Source organism: Aythya marila, assembly GCF_965140915.1.
Source record: "Aythya marila genome assembly, chromosome: 1".
Classification (NCBI taxonomy): domain Eukaryota; kingdom Metazoa; phylum Chordata; class Aves; order Anseriformes; family Anatidae; genus Aythya; species Aythya marila.
Window position 1 is genome coordinate 69622773 of NC_139042.1, and position 12336 is coordinate 69635108.

The window sequence follows — 12336 nt, forward strand, 5'->3', positions numbered from 1 at the left end:
TAAATATGAAAATGTGCAGTAAGGGGACTTTTATTTAGATTATCTAAGAAGAAGTAAGTTTATGAGCCAGGATCAATATGATGTCTGTAAAAGCTCAAATTTTGAAGACCTTTCTGAATGTATTTTTGTTTAATATTAATACCAGCAATGAAATCACAGGACTGCTCTTCAGTTTTCCCTCTCTGGGACCCTACTGCAGAGTGAACATTATAATGGTTAACTATAGTTTTGTCTGGTGCAGAAAGTGGGATGGTAGCCACCTCCTACAGTCACTGCTCAAGGGCACTGTGATTGTCAGCCTCTTTGTGCATAGCAGCTTTATAGTAATCATAATTTCAGTGGCAATTGACCTTGCAAATATAAGGTCCTGAGGCAAAGAAATGATTTACAACATAACCAGTGGAATGGTGTCCAGGGTAGAGAGCTCAGCAGAAGTGTAGCAGGATCTAAGACTGATGACAAAAGGGAGTATATTTGCTTCCCAGACATAAACAAGAAATGCATTATCAGCAAAGTGTGAAGAACACTAAAATAATGAATGTGTCTCCAAGCTATTTTGGAAAAGGACTCACCCTTTTAGCTCTGCTCAATATTGCAAGGAAGAAAATTATCTTGGCTCACACCTCCTGGGTGTGCAAGGACAGCAGAAGCAGAGCATTTTATTAACATAAGTACTCTGTCAGAAGCACAAGAACTACTAGATCAAAACAGACCATTACATCTCTTATGTCTCGTCCAGCCTCATGTTCGAGCAACAGGTAACACCTGACGTTTTTGAGAAACTGAGAGAATTAAATAATTTGTTAATATGAGAATCTGCCAATGTGAAGCTTGTGGATTCTGCACAGATCTGAGTCAGGCCTATGGTGGGTATCCATGCCTTCCCAGACAATTACCCTGCAGCCAGAGACTTGTCCAAGGTAAACCAGGTGACAAGAGGACAAGACTGGTGATTTCTGCACTTCTGTACTATTTTATGCACCTCGAGTTGAGAGAAGCTGCCAACACAGGCAATCTGATAAGGAAGAAAAGACCCTCCATTGACACGGGTAGATTTCCTGGCAGCACCTATGGTAACCCTTCTGCCTTCCTCTCCGCAGGGGGGACTCCCCAAGAGGGGAGCTTCCTGATGCTCTCAGGTACAGGTCAAGATGTGTGCTGAAAAGAAGAGGGTTTATGACTTTCCTGAGCCTCTTTCATTTTTCTTAAATACCTATTCCATACATCCTGGTCTCTTGATTAACTGCAGGCTTGTTTAGTGTCTTTGGAGTTTTATAATGATAGTTTTGATAATAACTGTCACTGGACAATAAACTTTATTGGCCGATTGTGTATTTCATTGAAAAATAGTTATATATTTCTTTTTAATTTTCTGCACTCTGACTTTAATAGCATGTTTCCTCCTCTTTATAGTCTGTGGGGACACATGTAGAAGCACTCATGCCACCTTCTAGATGTCATCAGTTATTTTGAAAGCTGTTGTCAACACCTCTTAGTCCTTTATTATTATTTTTTCCTAAAGTAAACTGTCCCAAACTTTCAATCTCTTTTCATACAAAGGTTTCTCAGTTCAGCCATTCCGATCATTCACCTCTTAGCTGCCTCTTCTTATTTTTTTTTTTAATAGGACAGCTGGAGATGAGTACCGTATTTCAGGTGACAGTGTACTTTGCAATGGAATTGTTACATTTTCAGACTGTCTTTTCCATTCTTGTTAGTTCTTACATTTTACTTGATTTGTATTTATTTTCTGACTGCTGCAGCCCTTTGGAGAGCAAGGTTTTCACTGATCTTACCAGACCTTTTCCAAGAGCTGTTACAGCTTTAATTTAGACTCTGGAAAGCTGACTGTGTAACTCAGTGTCTTCCACCTGGTGTGTGTTATGCTGGTACAGACCCAAGAAGTGAAAGGGATCCACCGGTCAGTTCTTAAGAGTTGTTGCAGGGGATCGCAGATACCTAATAAGCTCGTGGTGAAATGTTTCAGATTATCATCCCTAAGTAGTAGGGTAGCTATGAGGTGGATAAATGAATTAAGATTCTTGGCAACATGGATTTTAACATCTTATATTTCTGCTGCACACCTGAATCTCCTAGAGGAAAAGAGCTTGTGTACCTGCATTATTCCCTGTGGCAGAATGACAGTCTTCACATTGGAAGTGAATGGGATTGCCACTTCCTCAGAGAAAAGCTGTTCTGTCCCAAGGATGACCATCTCCAGCCCTGCCTTAACAGGCATACTGTGGCAAGACTCCTAGGCTCAGATTTACCGCATCAGTGTCCTGCCAGATGTGAGAAAACTTGAGCAACATCAGACCTTCAGCCACATAGACATAAAATATCTGCTTCTCCATTACAGAAATATGTTTTTATCTTGAAAAATTGTTAATTTGACAGTACATTGCAAGAAGATTAGAAAAAATTTCTCTCAGATCACCTAGAAACTTGAATGTCTTGAATCACACCTAGCCACAATGCCAGGCTATTCATTTAAAACAATATCTGACATCCTATTGAAACAAGCTGTTATGCAAGCAGTGATAATCCTTCCAAATTTGATAGAGTTTCTGAATTTATTACCATGCTTCTGCATTGCCCCCTCATATTTTTTTTTTTTCTCAAAAGTAAAGATTGATAAAATAAAAAAAAAAAAACTGCAGAAAAGAACTTTTTGACTCAGAACACTAATCTATGAGTCTTTAAGTTCCTATCTGTTTGAGAAAAGCACTAATTTTTGAAGATTTACAGAAGTGCTATTCTTATTAGTTTTTAAAACATAGTAGTCCAGACTGATATGCAGTGAGATACAAACTAAAGAATTATGCACAATGGAAGGATACAGAAAAATTATTAGAGCAGCCTGTTACATGTAGTCTGTGCACTTTGTTGACATACTAATTTGGTGTCATACATATCTTCAGTACTGCTGTTCTACTAACTCCCTTTTCTTGCAAATGTTCATTTTATAGTCCCATGGAAGGGACTTCTGAGGTCTGAGCTCAAGCTGTGTATGTCATAAATATCAGCTACCACAGTGTCTAACTTCAGCTGCATTTTTCATTTTTCAGCAACCATAAAGATCAGGATGGTGTAATTTGGATGTGTGTGTGGGCTTCCAGTGCATCGGGCAACTGTATGTATGTAGGAGACCTATTGCAGCTTCTGGGAATGGAGACTGAACATATGACTTTCATGGTAATCCAGACTGAGATTGATGTCAGGCTCCTTGTGTCCCTGGGCGAGTTGCCTGTACAGTTAGGAAAGAAGGGAGAGGGAGAACAAATTCAGGGTGTCAACGTTTCTGCATTCTACCCCAGGAGCAGGGAGCAGGTGAGGGCTCTACTTTGCCTTCTCACCCACCAACAGAGCTAATGTGTGAGAAACAGCAGAGTCTCAACCAGAAGCATATGTGACTGCCTCCTCAGGCAAAAAGATCTGGGAACAGGATCATGGTGACTTTTGGTCTTTGCTCTGTAACAGCACAGTAACATGCTTCTTTCTCTGTATCACATGTCAAACCCCAAGTAAGTCTTAAAAATCTCCTGAGGATGAGCTCCATCATCACTGCCAGAGTTCTAACTTTGTCTGTGCACTTCAGCCACAGGACAAGTTTAGCTTTGCAGCTGCGCTTCCCTGAAATTTTTCTAATTACACTGTCACATTTAGAAAGGATGCAAGAAATACACAGGATAGTTCACATTTCCTGTGATAGTTAAAAAAAGGCAGCCACTGCTTTTAAAATGATTGGGAGTTTTGTTTGGTTGGCTTTGTATTTGTGTTGTTGTTTGTTTCTTGATAAAAATTATCTAGCAGTACTTTTTTAATACAAAAACGCACCTGGAAGTGTGACTGACAAATGAATTTCTCCCTTCAGCCCTTATCTCCTCATGGTTTATATAAACTCTGCTATGGCAGTCTACTTTAAAGGTGAGACTTTGAGGCCCCTTTGGTCATTAAAATTTACTTCATATTCCAGTTACCCATAGCACCTTGTTGAAGCAATCTGCTAGTCAGCCTTTGCTGCAGCATCAACATCTACCTCTCCATATGTCATAACTCAGAATGGTTTCAAAATGTAGCCAGCTTTAAAGGGCTTGGCTTTGCTTCATTATAATATAGATGAGCAGCAGGTGCCATCTCATTATGAGATGCTGAGTCTGGAAAAGTGACTTTTCACTCTTAAAATTCTCTTGACTTCTGTACAGTTGTAGAGGAAACGTGCCTCATGAAATGATCTCTTCAAAGCATCTGTAGCTATTATAACCTCCTAAAAATAACTCTCACCCATATCTTAATCTCATCAAAAAGTAAGGGGAAATATAAGCTTGAAGTAATTGCTCAGAAACTGGATGATATTTTTAAAGAGAAGCAGACCAAGGGGTCTCCATGCATCAGAAGGCTGGGCTACAAGGAACAAAAAAAAAGCTGACCGGTTTTTCACCTAAAGGGAGGATGTTTGCATGGTGTCCTCTCACATGTGCCATCCTGTTGTTCTGAAGTGAGGAGCACTTCAGCTAATTAACATCTCCAGCATACTAATTAGCACCTCTAGAAACATGAGAAATACATACTTTTCTTTTAATAATACAATGGCTTAGAGGCTCGAAATAGTTGAGTATCACAATAGGAAGCTCTGTGGAGCAAATGGCAGTGTGTACAGAGTGATCAGCAGGAGAAGAGGATACTGAAGTAAAAACTTACTTGCCAGTAAAAACTTTAAATAGTGGGTGCCACCCTCATGTCCTCAGCAAGGTAAGTGAAGCATAGAGAGAATCCTATCTTCTCTCTGCCACTGGAAAGCATAGGCGATTTCTCTCTCTCATTTTTCTCCTCGCTATGCCATTTCTCTGAGTCTTTGCATCCAGATATGGGGGTGGTAAGCTGAAGATTGATCCAGTGTAAGTTATATATCCTTTTAAAAAATAAATAAATAAATAAAAATAAATAAATAAATAAATTGAAGATGGACATAGTATTTTCTGGAGATGATTCTCTTATCCTAACCTACTGTAGGTTTTATCTCCCTCTATTCTGAGGTTCAGTACCTAGTTTTGCATGCTGTTCAAATTGTCTAACCATGCTGAAGTTGATGGACTTGGACTCTTGGACTTCAGCTACATTTTCACTCCTTACCTATCACACAGCTTGGTTTGTGGAAGTCCATGGGACCACTGTCAGTGTTATTTGTCAATAATGATGAGTATTCCTTTGATTCTGTGAGTGCTGCTGCACTGCCTGCTTTGCAGTGTGATAGCCTTACTGTTACTGTTGTTTTGTTTGAAAATTTCTTCTGCCAAACCAGCTGAGAAGACAGGATGGTTATTATTCTATCTATGTGTTTATTTATGTTGCCAAATTAGCAGACATGGGAAACTTTTTGCAGAAAAGAGCAGGATTTATCACATACAGACAGATGGTTTCATTACAGATGGTCTAATTTCTATGAAAGGTGTGGGGACTGCTTGACTCTGTACAAGCAGCCCTGGGCTTAGGTGACCCCTTTCAAAGGAAATAGGAAACCTTTGACAATTAGGACAGGGAGACTTGTACAGATAGATATGCTGCTGTAATGAGTGGGCGGTTCTCCTTCCCTTAACTGAGAAACATGGTTTTCATTGTTAGTAGAGTCAAGCCTGAATAACTGGTCTATTATTCAAGATATAGAGCTCTCATGTTCACAAAATTGTATCCTTTCTTTATCTGGGAATCTTGTAACAGATTAGTTCAAGTTTTCAAGATATTCAGATTTCACTTTGAACATTATCTGGTTCCTTTCTCACTGGGATTCAATTTGAAAGACGAAACAAATGTTGTCTTCTGTGCCTGTCTCACCTGCTATTCTTCTGCGTGTTCCAGCATGCAAGTATAAGTCAAGGAGCATAGTTTGGGCTATAGGGTTCTTCTTGCTCTCCTCCTTCACTTGTGCATTCATTCTTGCTATCTTTATTTCCTTGATTTAAAAGCCTCCTCCTGGCGAGTGAAGAGAGGCAACACTAGGACAGACATAGTCAGCAACAGTCTGCTTTCTGGGGCAGCAGTGTGCCTGTTTCTGATGACTCTTTTGTCTGTGCCAGAGTCCTGGAAAGCTTGTACAAGATTTAAAGACTTAGACCCACCATCTGAGCCCATTACATCCGAATTGCTTTATTCCATGTTTCAGTGAATCATCTCAGCCATAGGACATGCCATGTTTTTTGGAGTTTGGCTTCCCATCCTGGCAACATTTTGAATGATTGCTGCCTCTAGCATCTTCAGCAATCTGTCCTCAATGAGCAGACAGACAGAATGAAGATCACTTGCTCTGCATTTTAAATTACCAGGAAGAGTAGGAAACAGCTGGGGGAAAAGGAGATAATTAAAACATATTTCTCTTCCAAAATACTTTCAAGGAAAGGCAGTGCAATAGGCTGGAAAGATAGTCCAGGACTAAAATTTGAGATAAAGACAGAAGTTAAAAAGGGTGAAGATAATGTAAATGGAAAAGATCTGGTGTCAGTGGTGATCTGGGTGGGGCACATTTTGAATATGCACATGAATACATGTGGCATGAAACAATAGAACTTCAAGGCAAGGTCATCAGTTACAGTTGAAAAACCTATGCTTGCTGAAAAGCAGAAAGCAGTGTCCAGGAAGTCACATTCCTGCCGATAGGTTGAAGGATGCAGTCTCTTACTTATCCGTGTCCCTGGCCAAAGCCATTTGAGCAGGTTAAATCTGAATTAGACACACCATCTGCCAAATCACTGTGTGGTAGTAGGAGAAGATCCCTTGGGAGGGATGGTAAAACAAGTAGCACTGCTGGAAAAACTTATGATGAATGCAACACAAGGGAACCGATATGCTACAGACACGGTCAGGAGATGTGTGGAGACTGAAAATTGAGACGTTGAGCTCTGCAACATGCATTGGGACTGGATGAGTCCACATTTATATTTCTAAGAGCAGGTGCTCTTTCCCCCTCCCCTTCTTTGCAGAACGAGTCCTCTAAACCCGTCAGAGTAGCATGGTATTCCCAGCATCAGCCAAATTTGTGACCGCAGGAACAGTGAAGCTAATAAAGACTGGTATCTTAAGGGCATGCAACTTAAGGATGAGTGTTTGTGGCCTTTCTCTGATCCTTAATAAGTCTACAGCCTTTTCCTCCTTTGGGGGCATTATTAAGAACTGTCTTCCCTGTTTGTGATCTTTTATTTACAGAATACATCAACTGTAAGGTTTACCTTCTTCCGTCAAATTTCACTAAAACCCATCAATGGGTGCCAAAGTTATTGAAGCAAGGGCAGACACAAACATACACAAGGAGTATAATTACATAAGCCTCATTTCCTAAGTGAACCATGCTAAAAAAGATTTAATTACTGTAACTTGGCCCAGAGACACATGAAGCAAAAATTGCTGAGCTTTTGATTTTCTGACTTTTTTTTTTTTTCCTACTAATACTTGTCAGTATGATTTATACTGGGTCTGGAATAGCCATGAAGTGCACTTTTCAGAAGATAGGTGTTCAGGTTAGAGTCAGGATGTGAGGATTAACAAGAGTACAGAGCAATTGAGAGCCTGGGGAGAAACAGAGATTCAACCTATCCCAAATGTCTACAAAAAAAAAGGATTTTCACAAATAGGATCTTGCACAAAGAATCTCATTGTTCTGTAATGAGATTCATTTATTTTTTGGTCTAAATACAGACACACACAAACATTTCTTAAAAAGGGTTTCCCATGAGCTGGATATACAGATAATATTTTCTTTCAGAAATATGGGCACATGTTTTGCAAAAACAAATGATTCTGACAGCACCTGGCAGCTGCTTTGTGAAAGTGGTATCCTTGCCTTTTTACCAGCTGTAAGAAAGGCAGGTATGTGAATTAACTAGGGCCAGAAAGCACCTTTGCCTGGGGCAGGCCTGCCAGGCTCCCAGTGCCACAGAAGTTGAGGAAGGGATTTTCTGGCATAGCTTGGAGCACCTCTGTAGTCACAACATTTTGTTTTTTTTTGTGAGCTGAGAAGGATGTCTGGTGGTCTGGAAGGACTTGGGGGACCACAGCCTCTGGAGGATTCAGAGCTGTTGAAGTCAGTTGTGTGGTGTGCTACTATACAACACTGTCACTTTAGCTTCAGGGGAAAATGAAGCAGAAAAAACTACCTGTAGATGGTACATAGACTTATTTTGTTCTCAGAGAAGTTACTGAAGAACAATTCAATACTTCTGAGTTAACTATGAGCAATGCTTTATATGAACTTAAGAACTTTATATGAACTTAAGAACTGAGGAATACTGCATCACATGCAAAAATGAAGGAAGCATGAAGGAAGTACAGCTATTGTGGTTTAATCTGGCAGGCAGCTAGACACTGCACAGCTACTCGCTCGCTCCCTGTCCCCTGCAGAGGGATGAAAGAATCAAAAAGAAGAGTACAAGAACTCATGGGTTGAGATAAAGACAGTTAAATACTAAAGAAAAATTAAAAAAGAGGAAATAAAAGGAAAAATATATATATAATATAAAAAAAGAATAAACAAAGCAAGTGATGTGTAATACAATTGCTCACCACCAGCCAAGAGATGCCTTGCCAGTCCCTGAGCAATGGCAGCTCTTCCGGCCAACTCACCCCAGTTTTACTGCTTAACATGATGCTATATGGTATGGGATATCCATTTGGGCTGATATCTCACTGGCAGGACATCACAAGAAGCTGAAAAATGCTTGGTTCTGTGTAAGAACTGCTCTGAAACAATTAAAACTTGAGTGAGTTTTAATTGCTCATCCTAAATCCAAAACACAGCGCCATACCAACTACTAGGAAGAAAATTAACTCTATCCCAGCCAAAACATGGATGACATCTGATCTCTTCATTTTATTAGGCAAAAGTATTGGTGAGTTGGCTTCTTCAGCCTTAGCTCCACCACAGTCCTTCAATTTTAGAGCAATAATCATAGAATCATAGAATCACAAAATGGTTTGGGTTGGAAAGGGCCTTAAAGATTGCCCAGTTCCAACCCCCCGACATGGGCAGGGACACCTCCCACCAGATCAGGTTGCCCAAAGCCCCATCCAACCTGGCTTTAAACAGTTCCAGAGATGGGGCATCCACAGCTTCTCTGGACAACCTGTTCCACTGCCTCACCATCCTCATAGTAAAGAATTTCCTACTCATATCTAATCTAAACCTACCCTCTTTTAGTTTAAAGCCATTGCTCCTTGTCCTATCACTATACTCTGCGATAGAGTCCCTCCCTGACTTTCCTGTAGCCCTTCTTTACGTATTGGAATGCCACTGACTGAGTGAGTACATACTGATCAATTGATTAGTGTCTGGGACCAAAAATTGAGAAAGAAGCTATCAAGAGACTCAGAATTTATCCTATAGTATAGTATAATATAATGAAATTTACAGTCACTGTGATACACGGACTCATCACAGTAATGTTGCTGTGATCAATGTGTACCTCAAAATGTGAGAAAAGGACATGGGATGGTGCACTACACAGGAGTATTGTATAATTTCCATCAGTGAGTGAGATGAGATATATATTAGATTTTGGGAAAGAAAGGCATTAAATGGAGAAGCAACAACCCTGAGACGCTTGGAAAGTAAATTTCCAAACCAAGGCGCCCATAACTATTACCAGAGAAGATGCAGGTTGTATTTAGTGGATTCAAAATTAATGTATATACTAATTCATCATAACACTGTTGCCGATGTCTAAAGAAAAACAGTGTGCAGTACTCTTCCTAATTTAATGGAGTGTGAATATAAATATATCAGAATCAACAAAGTGTCCTGTTTGTGTGAAACTTCATTTCATCAGATAATTTCTAATGAGCTGTTACTAGATCTTAGACATAGCCTTTACAGAAACTACTCTTTCTGTAAGCATTATGGGATTCCAAAAGTGTGTTAACATGTATCATTAGTTGCCTACTCTTGCATGCTATGCCAGTAAAGTGCAGACAAGTTCCAGGGAGCTGAAATTGAAACAAGCTACAAATAATATTCCTATTACAAATAACAGGAATCTTTGTTGCCTTACTTTAGACTGCTATATATATATATTTTTCATTTTGTATGAAAGTTCACATGTGTGCCAATGACTAAAAAAAGTGTGTAAATGCTGATAAATCTACCTATAGAATGATAACAACCACATGAATAAAGTTTTTTTCTTTGTTTCTTTGTAAAGAGCTGTTAGACTGAAAACATCTGAGTGGAAGAACCTAGATGTAAATAACTGTTCCACATGTTAAATTAGATTGTGATGTAAAACAGAAAGAGAAATAATGAGTCTTTCAGTGAAAAAAAAAAAAAAAAAAAAAAAATATGGTTGGTTTTCCTCTCTCTCTCTCTCTTTTTTTTTTTCTCTCTCCCCTTTTTTTTTTATTGTTGGTTATTTGGATGTTTTTTATTATTTGTTTTTGGTGGTGGTGGTGGATTTTTTCAACAGCTGCAAAAGTACTTCAAAAATCTTTGAAAAGATAAACTCACCTAATCTTATGCCTTTTTTTTTTTTTTCTTTTTAATGTAGTTTATACTGTAAACTGTCATTTTGTTCTGTGAAATGACACTGGAAAAAGATGCTGCATTTTCAGTTTTGAGCATTCTGGTGCCCAAATTAATTATCTTTTATTAACCATTTGTGACACATTCTGAGAATACTTGAAGACTTGATAGTCTTGCATGGAAATCTTCAATCATAACCTGCTTCCATTGATGAAACACTACACATTTCTGAAGGCTTCTGGAAGCTCATAGGCTTTTCTGGTATTCCAGTGGTTTTCCAGTGAAGTCTGAAATGGGTTTCATGGCAATTCAGAAAATAAATAAATAATAAATAAATAAATAAAAACATTATTGATATCTGGTTCCATGGGTGTTAAAATGTATTGGACAGGCTAGTCACAAACCCTGTGGACTATGTAAACTTAATATATAACTACAATTATTGTTGTAATTGAAATAGGATAGAAAATTTATGTACAGGCGAAAATGTGCATAGTTTGCCGTATATTTCTACCCCAAGAACTGGTAAATAGGTGGATGTTATTACTTCTGTGGATGCTATTACTATTTCATCTTAGCAGCTACTTTCAAACAGTGAATGTCATTTGTTTTTAACTATACTTACCCAATTATTATTATTATTTTGTTTGAGAATACAAAATATTCTTCCCTCTCTTAAGAAATGTAGGATATTCCTTGCCAGTTATTTCTATTTACTTTTTACAAGGAATAGCTTATTCACTTATATTTACATGTTGATAAACTACATTTCTAATCATAATATTGTGTTATCAAATTGTTAATGGATACCCTTTGTCTAGTTGCATTCATACTTAATATAAACTTACTTATAATTGATTAGCAGTTGGAATATCAGGATTATGCGTGTTTAGTATGATCTTTGAACACTTTCTTCTTCATGTGAGAAACATAAAATGAATGCTCAGTGTTAAAAAAATCCTCATATCAAATATTGAAATAAAAAGCTTATATAGTTTACTTGCAAATGAAAGGAAGAAACCTGTAAGTAAATTATCTCCTTTTCCCCCATTTGCAGTAAAAAACAGAAAACTTTACAGGTGTGTTTTTATTTTTTAATTTTCTTAGCTCTTTATGACCATCTTGTTTACATTACTGGAGTTCTGACTCCCTGACGGAATCTTAGCTTATTCATTATATGATTTCAGATGATACAAAACACATTTTCCCAGCAATTTGTCTAACAAAGCAATGGATGAAGTAAACAATGTTGTCTTTCTCATTAGGATAGTCTTAGCTAAATCTTAGCAGTACTAAGTATCTAGTATCTAGATACTAGTACTAAGTACTAGTATCACTGAAGATAAAGTTAACTATTGCCATTAAAATGCATAACTACAAGTAGCTTAGTAATAGTACAGTAGCTTATAATAGCTTCTAGCTTATAATACCCAAAGTAGTTGAAGTTGATAATGAGCATTTATGGGCTATGTGTAATGTGCCTTGCTAGGAAGCCTGTTCCAGTGTTTGACCATCCTCATGGCAAAGAGATTTTTCCTAATATCTAGTCTGAACCTCCTCTGGAAACATGAGAAAATCCTGCATACATCATAATATTATTTGACAGTCACTTACAAGCTCTATAGAGAACTGTTTTTTTGTTTTCTCATTCGAGTTCATGTAATCACCTAAACTCAAAAATGTAGCTGCTAGAATATTCATTTTGCACTGTTTGTTTTCTACTATGGAACTCAATGTATACATTTAGCAGTACAATAATAAGGCTGATCTCTCAGTAGTAGCATACAGCTCTTGAAATCTCAACATCACTCAGACAATATTGTAGGCCCCATTAA

General features: G+C 38.2%; 1 protein-coding gene across 1 annotated transcript in view; it reads left to right on the forward strand.

The window, feature by feature from the left end:
- The window catches only part of GABRG3 (gamma-aminobutyric acid type A receptor subunit gamma3), a gene marked incomplete at its 3' end in the record, with an annotated part of 341147 nt that overhangs the window by 272806 nt on the left and 56005 nt on the right, over positions 1–12336 (forward strand). The gene's annotated exons all lie outside the window — the stretch shown is intronic.